Raw genomic sequence first — 11,451 nt, forward strand, 5'->3', positions numbered from 1 at the left:
AAAACTTGAAAATACTCCCCTTATTTCAACAAATGAGCAACGTCTACACCCTAACAAGAGTTCGGTCTCCCAAAATCAAGCAAAAATTGTGTAAACCCGACTCACTTTGGAAAAACATCAAATGTCCATTATTCTAGTAACGGTTTTTTCTACCCCTTAAATGATGAGTAGGGGTATTGCTTGCTCTTTCTATATTTCTAAAACAAGTATTTACAATCACAACTTCTCTTTTTTTTTGTATTTTTCAAAAGTTTTCTAGTTTTCTCTTTTGGTTTTCATTTCATTTTCAAAACCTCTTATTTATTTGCAATTTGCCAAATAGAAACCAAAATCCCGAGCCAAGTGAATGTACATGTCATCCACTAACATAGGACCCAACACCTCCTAACTCACTACTACAAGTATGACTCATTCTTGATTAAGGAAGGTCATTATGGAATGTAGCTTGTATTATGGTTATGCCAAATGAAATAGGCTAAGGCTCAAAGGGGTGTATAAAAAAGGGAACTAATGTAAGGGTCAAAACAAGGCTTGATTAGGCAATGTGAGGTTCAAATATGTGGAAACAAGTTTGTTTCATAAAATGTGCATAAAAAGAAAGCGACTCACGGTCTAAGGACGGAATGACACACTTATGCGTCTATACATAACACGTCTCGCGAGGAGACCTACTCACAATCCCAAGCGGGGGTCGGGTATGAACGTACCGACCCTAGGAGGCTCCAATCCTCACATATGAGTAGCTAGGTCGAGACCTAAGTCTAGCTTATGGTCTTTGGTCTCACAAGGTGGTTTATACTCGTTGGACAAACTCCTTTTCCCATGAATAACTAAGTGGACACAGGTGCGAGCCACGGGGAGGGGGAAGGCACAATTAGAACATGTTCATCCTTGGGGTATTCACTTCCCTCCCTTGACCATATTTCAAGGAAAACATTTATATATAAACTAAGTGCAAGACTATATGTAAGAACAACACATATGTACATTTGACAAATGTATGCTGATACGTGCATTTTATATAGCCTTTTTAGTCTTATATTGCATGTATTTCTATGCATTTATGTACTGTTATGTATTGTAAAATGCCCCGAATTGGCTACTTTGGTTTGTTTTGCAGAAATGAACCTGAAAGTGGTGGAACCGTACTCTGTTCGTCCTATTTAGCATGCATAATGAGGAGACGGGAATGTTAGAGCAAGCGTTATGCCTTGGAGTGCGTGAAGGATGGTCAAGGAAGCGGTCAAAGACGAGTTAGAAGCTGTCTTGGAAGAAAAGCACTTGATCGAAGGGTTCTAGTGTTCGATCGAGTGGATTGGCTGACACGAGAGGTCGATCGAGTACTTTTGTTTACTCGATCGAAATGATGAATACTGGAGTTCCTCGATCGAGAGCTTTATTTGCTCGATCGAGAGAAAAAGCTGGGGACCTCGATCGAGTGGTTTGAATCTACTCGATCGAGAGGTTTTAGTCTTAGGCGGGCTTAAGTGACCCGTGTTGGTGTTATTTCGTTAAACCTTTAATTTTCCTATTTAAGCATTTGTTAATTAGGTCATTAGGACGTCTCTTTTATCTCTAAACACTCTAATCTCTCTTTCATACTTTCTACTGTAAAAACTTTTCTTCCTTTCCTTTAATCTCTTGCTCGGGTATTGGATTGATCTTTACGCCGGAATTCTTTTGATTCTAATCATTCTTCTCTTAATCTTAATCTTAATCTTATTATTTATTGTTTGCTTTAATCCTTATCCCCCCTTAATTACTTCTGCCTTAATTTAGTTTATGCTTAATCATTATTATTTCATTATGTCTTCCATTAGTACACTTAATATTATTATTGTTGACACCATTAATATTATGAGTAGCTAATTCCTTTAATGTCGGGATTAGGGAATCCTTGGTAGGATTGTGACGATGTAGAGAATAGACTAGATAATTTACTTGTGAGAATCTGTCCCCATAGAAATCTAACTGTAATATCAACTTAGTTGAGTGCACGCTTCTAAGTTACCTTTAATCGGGTTAATTTTACTCCCGGATCGGAAGATTGGATTAAATACACCTGCTATGAACAGTAGACGACCCTAATGAGGACGGAAGTTAAATTAGTGGAATTCTAGGATAGAAAGTAGACCGGAAGGACCTTTCTTGTATCCTTCTCACAGTAGATTGTCTAGCCTATTTGCAGCTGAGTCGATAGACTACCATGGCGAACCGAAATCCTGGCATGCTTTCTCTTATTTGATTATCTTTATCGTATTTTCTATCTTTATTGCTCTTGTTTAATTCCTCTTTCCCTTAATCTTTTATTTGTTTAGAAATCAATAATCAAACCCCCATTTCGTGACCCAATAGACGGACCTTTAGCAGATATCTTGCCTCCCTGTGGATAACGATCCCAACTTCCCTAGCTATTTTAGTTACAGACCAGTTGGTTATTTTTGGTAGGTATACGATTAGTCTGTCAAATTTTGGCGCCGTTACCGGGGAGGCAATAGCCCTATCTGCTTTTTGTTTCGTTTATTTTATCCGTCTCAGGGAATTTTCATTCCTTGAGACAGTTCTCACTTATTTCTTTCAGTGTTGTGTATGCCCAGGTCAAACAGGTCAGAATTTGTTCCAGCTGATCCTGAGCCAAAGAGACCGTTTCGGCACAGGCTCAGTCTGCAAAGAAAGATTCGAAAGGAAGACTTGAGTACTTTCGAACCCAAGCTACAATACTTTTTATTTGTAGAAGATCCGTCTTATGAAGAAGACAATTCTATTTCTGTTATTCAGCCAGTGAAGATGCCTAACATTTCAAGTCACTCAGAACCCACAGCTGCCTCGATTCCTAAAGGTTCAAACTCGCGAATGAGGATGGAACCACATTTGATCTTCGACCGTCTTACATCAATTTGGTCGAAAGGAAATTATACCGAGGCGTGGTGGGTGAAGATCCGCGTAAACACATGGAGGTCTTTACTGACTATTGCTCTATCATTCCCGCTACTAAGGGAGTGACCCAAGATAAGATAAAGGAAGTCCTGTTTCCTTTTTGTTGACTCACAGAGCCAGAGAGTGGCTCAGTGATCTTGATAGGGAAGCAACTGGCATCACCAACTAGGAAAATCTAGCTCTCACCTTCTACAAAAGGTATTTTCCTCCACAACGTACTAATCAGCTGAGAGGAAAATTACGAGTTTCAAGCAGGCACCCGATGAGAATTTATATGAAGCTTGGTGTCGATTTAAGAAGTTGGCGAGGTCTCTTCCTCATCATGGATTTGAGCAGTGGTTTTTATGCAACCAGTTCTATAATGGGTTATATGATGACCATCGTGCTATATTAGATGCCTCATCTAATGGTCGATTTCAGAAGAATAGCGATGATGATAACGGATGGGGAATTATTGAGGAGATGGCCACCCATTGTGCCGAGTATGGGAACCCGAGAGATGGCATTCGCACAGTCCATTCGGTTGATAGTGCACTTGTGACTCAGTTGGAAACCATGAATGCTCGTTTTGATAGGTTGGAGTTGCAGCAAGCTGGTGAACAACAGACGATTCACTTGTTAACTAGGCAATAAGTCGTCACTTGTGAGAGATGTAGGAGCAATGACGGTCACACTGCTGTTGACTGTCTGATAGAAAAGGAACAAGTCCTTGCCTTTCAGCAATACAGGAAATGAGGGGGTTCCTATTACAATAACCAAGGGGCAGTCCATCCCAATTTGAGGTGGACTAGTCAAAATGTTCTTAATCCTACTCCTCCACCGTAGCAACAATAACCTTATGTCCCTCCTCACAAGGCTCAACAAGGCTTTCAAAAGCCTCCATCCTTTCCACCACCTAACCAAGGAGCTTCCTCTAGTGGACTTAGTGAATTGGCTGAGTTGAAAACGATGCTCCAGTCATTGACTAAGCACATTCAGCTGAGTGACCAACAAAAAGAAGCATCAATTGAGTCACTCGAAACTCAAGTTGTCCAACTCGCCACTAATCATTCCACGAGAAAACCGGGTCATTTACCGTCTCAATCCGAGAAGAATCCACATGAGACGATTAACTTAATTAATTTGCGAAGTGGTCGTTCCAACGAAGGACCAAAGTTGTCAGCTGATAAGGACATTTCAGACCCGATGAATGCTATTATGGAAGATGGACAGTCGCATGTTGCTGAACGTATGCCTAGCACGAAGAATATACTCGATCGACTGATTTTTGGTGGTCGATGGAGTAGAAATGCTGCTGAAAGTACTCGATCGAATGGGATTAGTGCTCGATCAAGTAAACTGGATTTGCAAGGGAAAGATCGAGAGGTTGAAACCACTCGATCGTATGGAATTTCTTAAGAAACCGTTCGATTGAGTGGAATTTTACCGCGATCAAACACAGTTGAAATAGAGGAACTCGATCGAGAGATTGTTATTGCTCGATCGAGTGAAATGTCACCTGAAAAGACTCGATCGAGAGGTAAAAAGACTCGATCGAGTGAAAAAGATCTTGAACCTGCTGAGATGTTAGAAGAGAGGAAAAGAGCCTGAACCTGCTGAGACGTTGGAAGAGAGGAACAAAGGGCTCGAGATTCCTATTACCATGCCCTTTCCAAGGAGATTACAAAGCACCAAAGCTCAGTTCGGGAAATTTGCCGAGCTCCTGAAATGCTTACATGATTCTGTTCCATTCGCCGAGTTGCTGACTCAGGTACCCTCTTACTTAAAGTTTATGAAAGAAATTTGTCGCGTACGAGGCATATAAACGATCATGAGAAGGTAGCTTTAACTGAGGTGGGAACTGCCCTAGTTCAAAATAAGTTGCCACCTAAACAGTCAGACCCGGGTAGTTTCTCGATTCCGTGTCATATAGGAACCCATTTGATTGACAATGCGCTATGCGATCTAGGTGCTAGCGTGAGCGTCTTACCTTTGTCTCTTTCTAGGAGACTTGGTCTGACCAAATTTAATTGCACTAACATGACCGTTCAGATGGCCGACCGTAGTATATCACGGCCGTTAGGAGTTATAGAGGACATACCTGTCAAGATCGGGAGATTCTTTATTCCCGTAGACTTCATAGTGCTTGACATCCCCGAGGACACTCACACCCCTATTATTTTAGGGAGACCATTTTTATTCACTGCTCGCGCAATGATCGATGTCGGGGGTAAGACACTTACATTTCAGGTAGGAGATGAAGAATTGATTTTTCATCAGTCTAAATCTCGTAGGGCTCCCATGAAAGCTCAACCTTGCAATGCTCTATCCTCTACTGACTCAGATATGGACACTCCAGCTGAGAATGTTGAATTTTGATGCTATTGTAACCCCTCCGCCTCAGACTGAGAGCGAAAAGGAGGAACATTCTTCTGTTTTCCTTACTGCAGGTACAGATGGAATGGATGCCGGAGTTGTCAATGGTCGAAGTGTGGTTGAAGTCAATCAAGGAGGTTACAATGTCAAAGCTGATGGGAAAGACAAAGGGAAGAAGAAAGTTCGTGCATACGTGGACGTCAACTACTCTCCCTCTACTGGTTCAAACTCAAGCTTATGGAGATCGAAGAGGATGGTCAAAGATGCTGAAGGGACCTCCTCCAGTCAGAAGCCCTCCTTTGGGCTACTGAAATGTTTTGGGAATTAAGCGGGGAATGCCCCTTTGTAACATATTGTAAAACTTTAAATTTCCGTCGAACTTCTTTATTGCATTTCTAGAACTGCTAGACTTTAGATTACTTAGCTTAGCTAGAGAAGACTATAGACTGCGTATTGTATAATTTGGTATTGTCGGGATGTATTTTTGCGTGTTTTTATGCAGGTTTGGGGAATTTATATTGCATTGGGATGAGTTACAAGAGAAAAGAACTCGATCGAGTACTTTTTGTACTCGATCGAGAGGAATGCCCGAGGAAGTTGTTCGATCGAGTGATTTTAGTTACTCGATCGAAGTGGCAAAAATGAAGAGTTCTCGATCGAGAGGAATTTCATTCGATCAAGCAAAATGGAGGTCAAAGTTCTGAATCGAGTGATTTCAAATCACTCGATCGAGTGAAATTGCTAATTACACGCAGGAAGTTACCTCTTTAACTTCTATTTTTCCATTCTAATTCCATTCTTCATTTTATTCTTCCCTATTTGCGATAAACACCTGTGATTTTCCCTATTTCCTCTATTAATCTTGCCCCAATACCAAATCCAACACCCACATTATTTACCTTGCAATTAAATCGACCAAAGCCCTCTACTTTCCCCTTCAAATTTGTTCTTCTTTGCGGTTAATTGAGGGAATTAGGGTTTGCGGGTTTTCGATCACAATTCCGCCTATTTGCATCATTTTCTTGTCGATTTTATTGTTTCTTTTGTGGGATTATTCATCAAGTACGTATTTCCTTTGCTCTCTTGTCGATTATTTGTTAATTTCGTATCGTTAGAGCATTTGGGGGTTTAGGGTTTGTCATTCAATTCGAAAAACCCGACTGAAATTAGGGATTTTGTTTTTAATTTGTTTAATTGATTGTTGTTTCCCCTTGCTTACTTGATTAGGATAGAAAGTAGTTCATTGCCCTCGACTAGTTTGACCTTTGTTCCATCCTTGACTGAGACGGTCGTTCCGACTGTTAGTACTGTGGCAAATATCGGTATACTTCATCAAGAAATTCGGATTATAACGAAATTATAATTATGAAATTACGAGTTATAAACGAAATTGCATAAACAAAAGAATAGAGATTAGAATCAACCTTCGGTCCTAGCAATTAGGCCTAAGAACAAATATCGAGATCGATATTCTCCTAATTGTTGCACCCAAAATGCTTCAAGAAATGCCTTTCTTTTGCTAGAAAAGAATCCTAATTTCACTAATTATTTTTAGGGTTTTGATGAGAGTTTTTGTGGAAAAATCAAGTGAGAAAAATAATCCCCTTTTCTCTCCTCTTTTAACCGTGTAAATGGAGAGGAATAAGGGAAGATTTTTTTCATATTTTTCTCCTCTTTTTCGTTTGACCCAACAACCAAAAATAAGGAGAAAATCTTCTTATTTTAGGTTGTTGTCAAATTATATAAAATGTGTATTATTTATCAATTGTCATTTATGTCATCTTATATTAATAAGTCCACAGACAACAGTTTGTAATCGATCTATTAATACCGGTCTGTCAACATTTATTATGACAATTTCGTATAATATATATATACATTAACTATAAATATCGCATATTTATAATTTGCTAATTAAATATAACCGTTTACGTTTAATTACGAATTAACATCTTAATTCGTTTAAGCTAACATTTTATACATTAATTAAATATAACAGTTTATATTCAATTTACGAATTAACAATTAATTCGTCTCAGCTAATATTATTTAATTGTATTAAATAATCGTCTCATCATCACATTGACTAATTTTTAGTCAAATACATGGACAAACCTTTTAGTCATATAAGGCATCAATGTGATTATATTTTCATATAATCACATCTCTCAAACACATCCTTTAGGTGTGATTTTTAGGGACCAGTTGATCACTGCCATCAGTATGAAAATAACGTCAAACTTCTAGCAAGCCAATCGTTATTAATAAACGTTAATCAACTGATAAAATACTAAGTATACCCTGTCAACCTATAAGAGATTTATATACGTTATCACACTAACTGTGGAGGACACTAGCTCCAACAATCTCCCACTTGTCCTCACAAGTGTATGTGCGATAACCGATTCTCATATCCTAAAATTTCTCCCACTCAATGTAAAACAATTTGCAAAATCCGTATTCACAAAGGTCGTATTTTACAAGTGATCAATATTAAGAGTGGTTTTCCCGACTAGAGAGTAACTTAACTGATAAACGAATCATCATTCGAGCATGGCCATGCATTTCAGTTACAACTCCTCGAGTGGCCCTGAGAAATGACTAAACCTGATAAAGGTTGGATATTTTCTTCAACTCGAATCCTGCAGATATAAGCACAGTATGAAATGACCCAGTAAAAATCTGCTTAGCCTCCTGTTACGGTCGACCATGAGAAATAAACCAAAGTCACCCAAAAACTGCCTTAATCTCAAGAGACAGTCGATAGTCAAAAGAATCGACTCTAGGAACACAATGGAAGTCCAATCCACGACCTGGCACCGAATGTTTTTAAACATTTAGCACTCCATTATGTTGTCACAATGTCCTACGAGGTATCATTATAACTCGTGATGTGACCATAATTAGTGCATATTTAGCCCCCGAATTAGCCTTGTTCCCATGCTTTTTAGTGCATATTTGGGTCATTTCTTATCTTTAGTTCTTTGTTTTGCATATTCTTTGAGATTTTGATCCCTTGGTAGGAAAGGAGTAAGAATCTTGCATTTTCATGGCAAAACGAGACTAAATTGATCGAATCCAATGACCGAGCATCAAGGAGAGACAAGATTAGAAGGCCTTTGTACATATTATAGTAGATTAGCAATGTTGAGAAAGGATCCTTGAGTCCCCAAGGAATTTATGAAGAAAAGGGAAGAAAAGAAGAAGAAATCTTGCTGAAGAACAATCCGTGCGGATTGACTACAATCCGGCCGTCCTCCACCTGCACAATCCGTGCGGTTTCATCCCAAGACGCTCGGGTTAGCACTGCCACAATCCGCCCGGATTCCTCCAAACCCGCTCGTGTTCCACCGCCAGAATCCGCCCGTCCCGACACTAATCCGCTCGGATTCCTCTGCAGCGCAATTTCGTCTTCTCCAAGCTACAAAGAAATAAGCCCTTCCTTCGAAAAATACCGGCTCCTCCCTGCTCAATCTAAAAAGTGTAATTACTAGTTTAGCCCTTAGTTAACCCTAATGCATCCCCCTAATCTCCACTATAAATACCCCATTAGTCTAATTAGAAGAGCATGTTCTTCTTATCAATTCTTAGAGTAGTTAATAACAATCAAATCTCTCTTTAATTTTGTAATCAACAATTAATCAAGTTCTAATACAAGTTTTACTTCCTTAATCTCTCTTTTGTTCATCCTTTATTTTGGGTAATTGAAGATTATTTGGGTTATTATTGGGAGATTGACAACTTCTCAATCAAGCATCAAGTACTTCTTTTATCTTTGCTTTATTATTGGAATTATTAGTAGGTATAATTCTCTTAATCCCTTCTTAATTATTGTTAATTACTTTCATTTATTCATCATGTTTCATTTTGTTGGTATGATTGACAACCTTGCTAGCATGATCAACATGATAATGAGTGAGTAGTCTCTTAGCTAGGGTTAATGGGTGATTAGGGGAAACCAACATGGGGAATGATTCATGCTTAAATCAATGTGCTTTCATGTTTTATTTGCTTGCTTGTTTTGATCTCAACTCATGCACATGTTATATTTGATGAAATGCTAAGCCTATGAATCCTTGCATTTACCACCATCTCCTATCTTTTCAATGAGACTTGTAAGACATAACCCAACTCGAGTCTCATTAGACCATGCATGTTGTTGAGTAGGGAAGACTAAGTCGACTTGTAGGTGTTGTACAATCTAATCGATTCGGCTCCGGACCCAAACTTTCCTAGGATTGTAAGATATAACCCAACTCAATCCATCACAACAATAATTGCTTGCTTATAATTTGAGAACATGTTTGTATGATCAATTCTCATGGTTCCCCTATGACCCCATGACACCCTAGTGCTTTTTAATCAATTGTTTACAACCCTTTAATTCATCTTGCTTGTTTATTTCCATTGATATTTTAGTTTAGTGACCTTCTACATCAACCCAATTTGTGACACCCCTAAGACACCACTAGTTGCAATAGAAATCTCATTTCAATACCCGTCCCTTGGGATCCGACCTTTACTTGCCTCTTTACTAATTGTAGAGTTGTTTGTGAAGCTATAAATTGTGTTTTGATTCGGATGTGACCCAACGACCACACCTTAAATTGTGAACACGAAACGGACCGATCAAAAAATGGCGCCGTTGCCGGAGACGGTGTTTACTTGATTTAGATTTCCTTTCATTGTTATTAGTTGTGTCTTTCTTCGCCTTGGGGAAGTAAAACTCCTCAAGGTTTGTTCTAATTGTTTTCGAGTTGTTTGATATTTTGCATGTCTAGAAGGTCACAAGGTGATTTGTTACCTTTTGACCGTGAAATTGAAAGAACCTTGACGAACAATAGGAGATTTGCTAGGAGGAATTTGAGAGGTATTAGTGAGGTTGTTCAACCAACTATTGAGTTCATCAACCCTTTCGCAATAGAAGGAGAGGAGAACCCATTACACAATACCCCACAAAATCAACCTACAATGCCTAAATTCTCATCACATTCCGTACCCACAGAGGAGAACCTACCCAATGGTACTCCTACACCACAACATCTAACCGGAAATTTTATTGCCAAATCCGCCTTTATCCAATTAGTCGAAAGGAGCCAATTTGGGGGGATGCCTAGTGAAGACCCTCATTCTCATATGGAAACCTTTTGCGACTATTGTGATGCAATCTCTCAAACCGGTGTGACTCAAGACCAAATTCGATGGGTCTTATTTCCTTTTTCTCTAATCGGCACCACGAAACAATGGTTGAAGGGCCTTGACAAGGCCACTCTCGGAATAGATTCTTGGAAGAAGTTGGCTCTAGCTTTCTACAAAAAATTCTACCCACCGGAAAAGACTAACATGCTAAGAGCTCAAATTACGGGTTTTAAGCAAAGGGATGACGAATCTTTGTATGAAACTTGGGAGCGGTTCAAGGGAGTTTGTCGCTCATGTCCTCACCATGGACTTAGCGAATGGTTCTTGGTACAACAATTTTGGAACGGTTTATATGAAGATTCAAGGAACATTCTCAACATGGGATCAAATGGAATGTTCACCGAAGTTGATGACAATCAAACATGGAACAAAATTGAGGAAATGGCGGTCCATAACTCACAATATAGTAGACCTCGCAAGGTTACTAGAGGAGGAAAGCATGAAGTGGACTCCGTTACTCAATTGGGTGCTCAACTTAGTGCTCATATTGACACAATCAATTTGAAGTTTGAAAAAGCTATGGCTAGACTTGAAGAAGTCTCAAAATCACCAAAGCATCATGTTAATGCCATGACGGCATCCTCATCAATCCCAAGTGGGATATGTGAGAATTGTGGAACTTTGGGACATGACCAAAGTGAATGTAGGGGAACAAATGAACAAGTGAATGCTTTCCAAGCATACAAGAGTGGTACCCCTTATTCCAACTATTACAATGAAAACATCAAATTCCATCCGAATCTCTCATACAAAAGCCAAAATGTTCAAAACCCTCAAACAACATACACTCCACCACCCATGAGAAACCAAAATCAAAGACCCTTTTACAATCAAAACCAAGGTTACCAAAATCAAAACCCATACAATCACCAAAATGACCAAGGTTTTGATGTCCAAAAAGCGGTCCTCCAAATGCAAAAGAACCAACAAGAATTTTTCACTCAAATGCAAAAAGATAGT

The 11,451-nt window shown here is 39.2% G+C and overlaps 1 non-coding gene across 1 annotated transcript; it reads right to left on the minus strand.

The window, feature by feature from the left end:
• Positions 1-10,635: 10,635 nt before the first annotated feature.
• On the minus strand, positions 10,636-10,742 carry LOC141624490 (small nucleolar RNA R71). Its single transcript, XR_012534297.1, has one exon. It is a non-coding gene; the product is annotated as a small nucleolar RNA R71 (small nucleolar RNA).
• Positions 10,743-11,451: the final 709 nt, after the last annotated feature.

Source organism: Silene latifolia, chromosome X, assembly GCF_048544455.1.
Source record: "Silene latifolia isolate original U9 population chromosome X, ASM4854445v1, whole genome shotgun sequence".
In the NCBI taxonomy this organism is placed as follows: Eukaryota; Viridiplantae; Streptophyta; class Magnoliopsida; order Caryophyllales; family Caryophyllaceae; genus Silene; species Silene latifolia.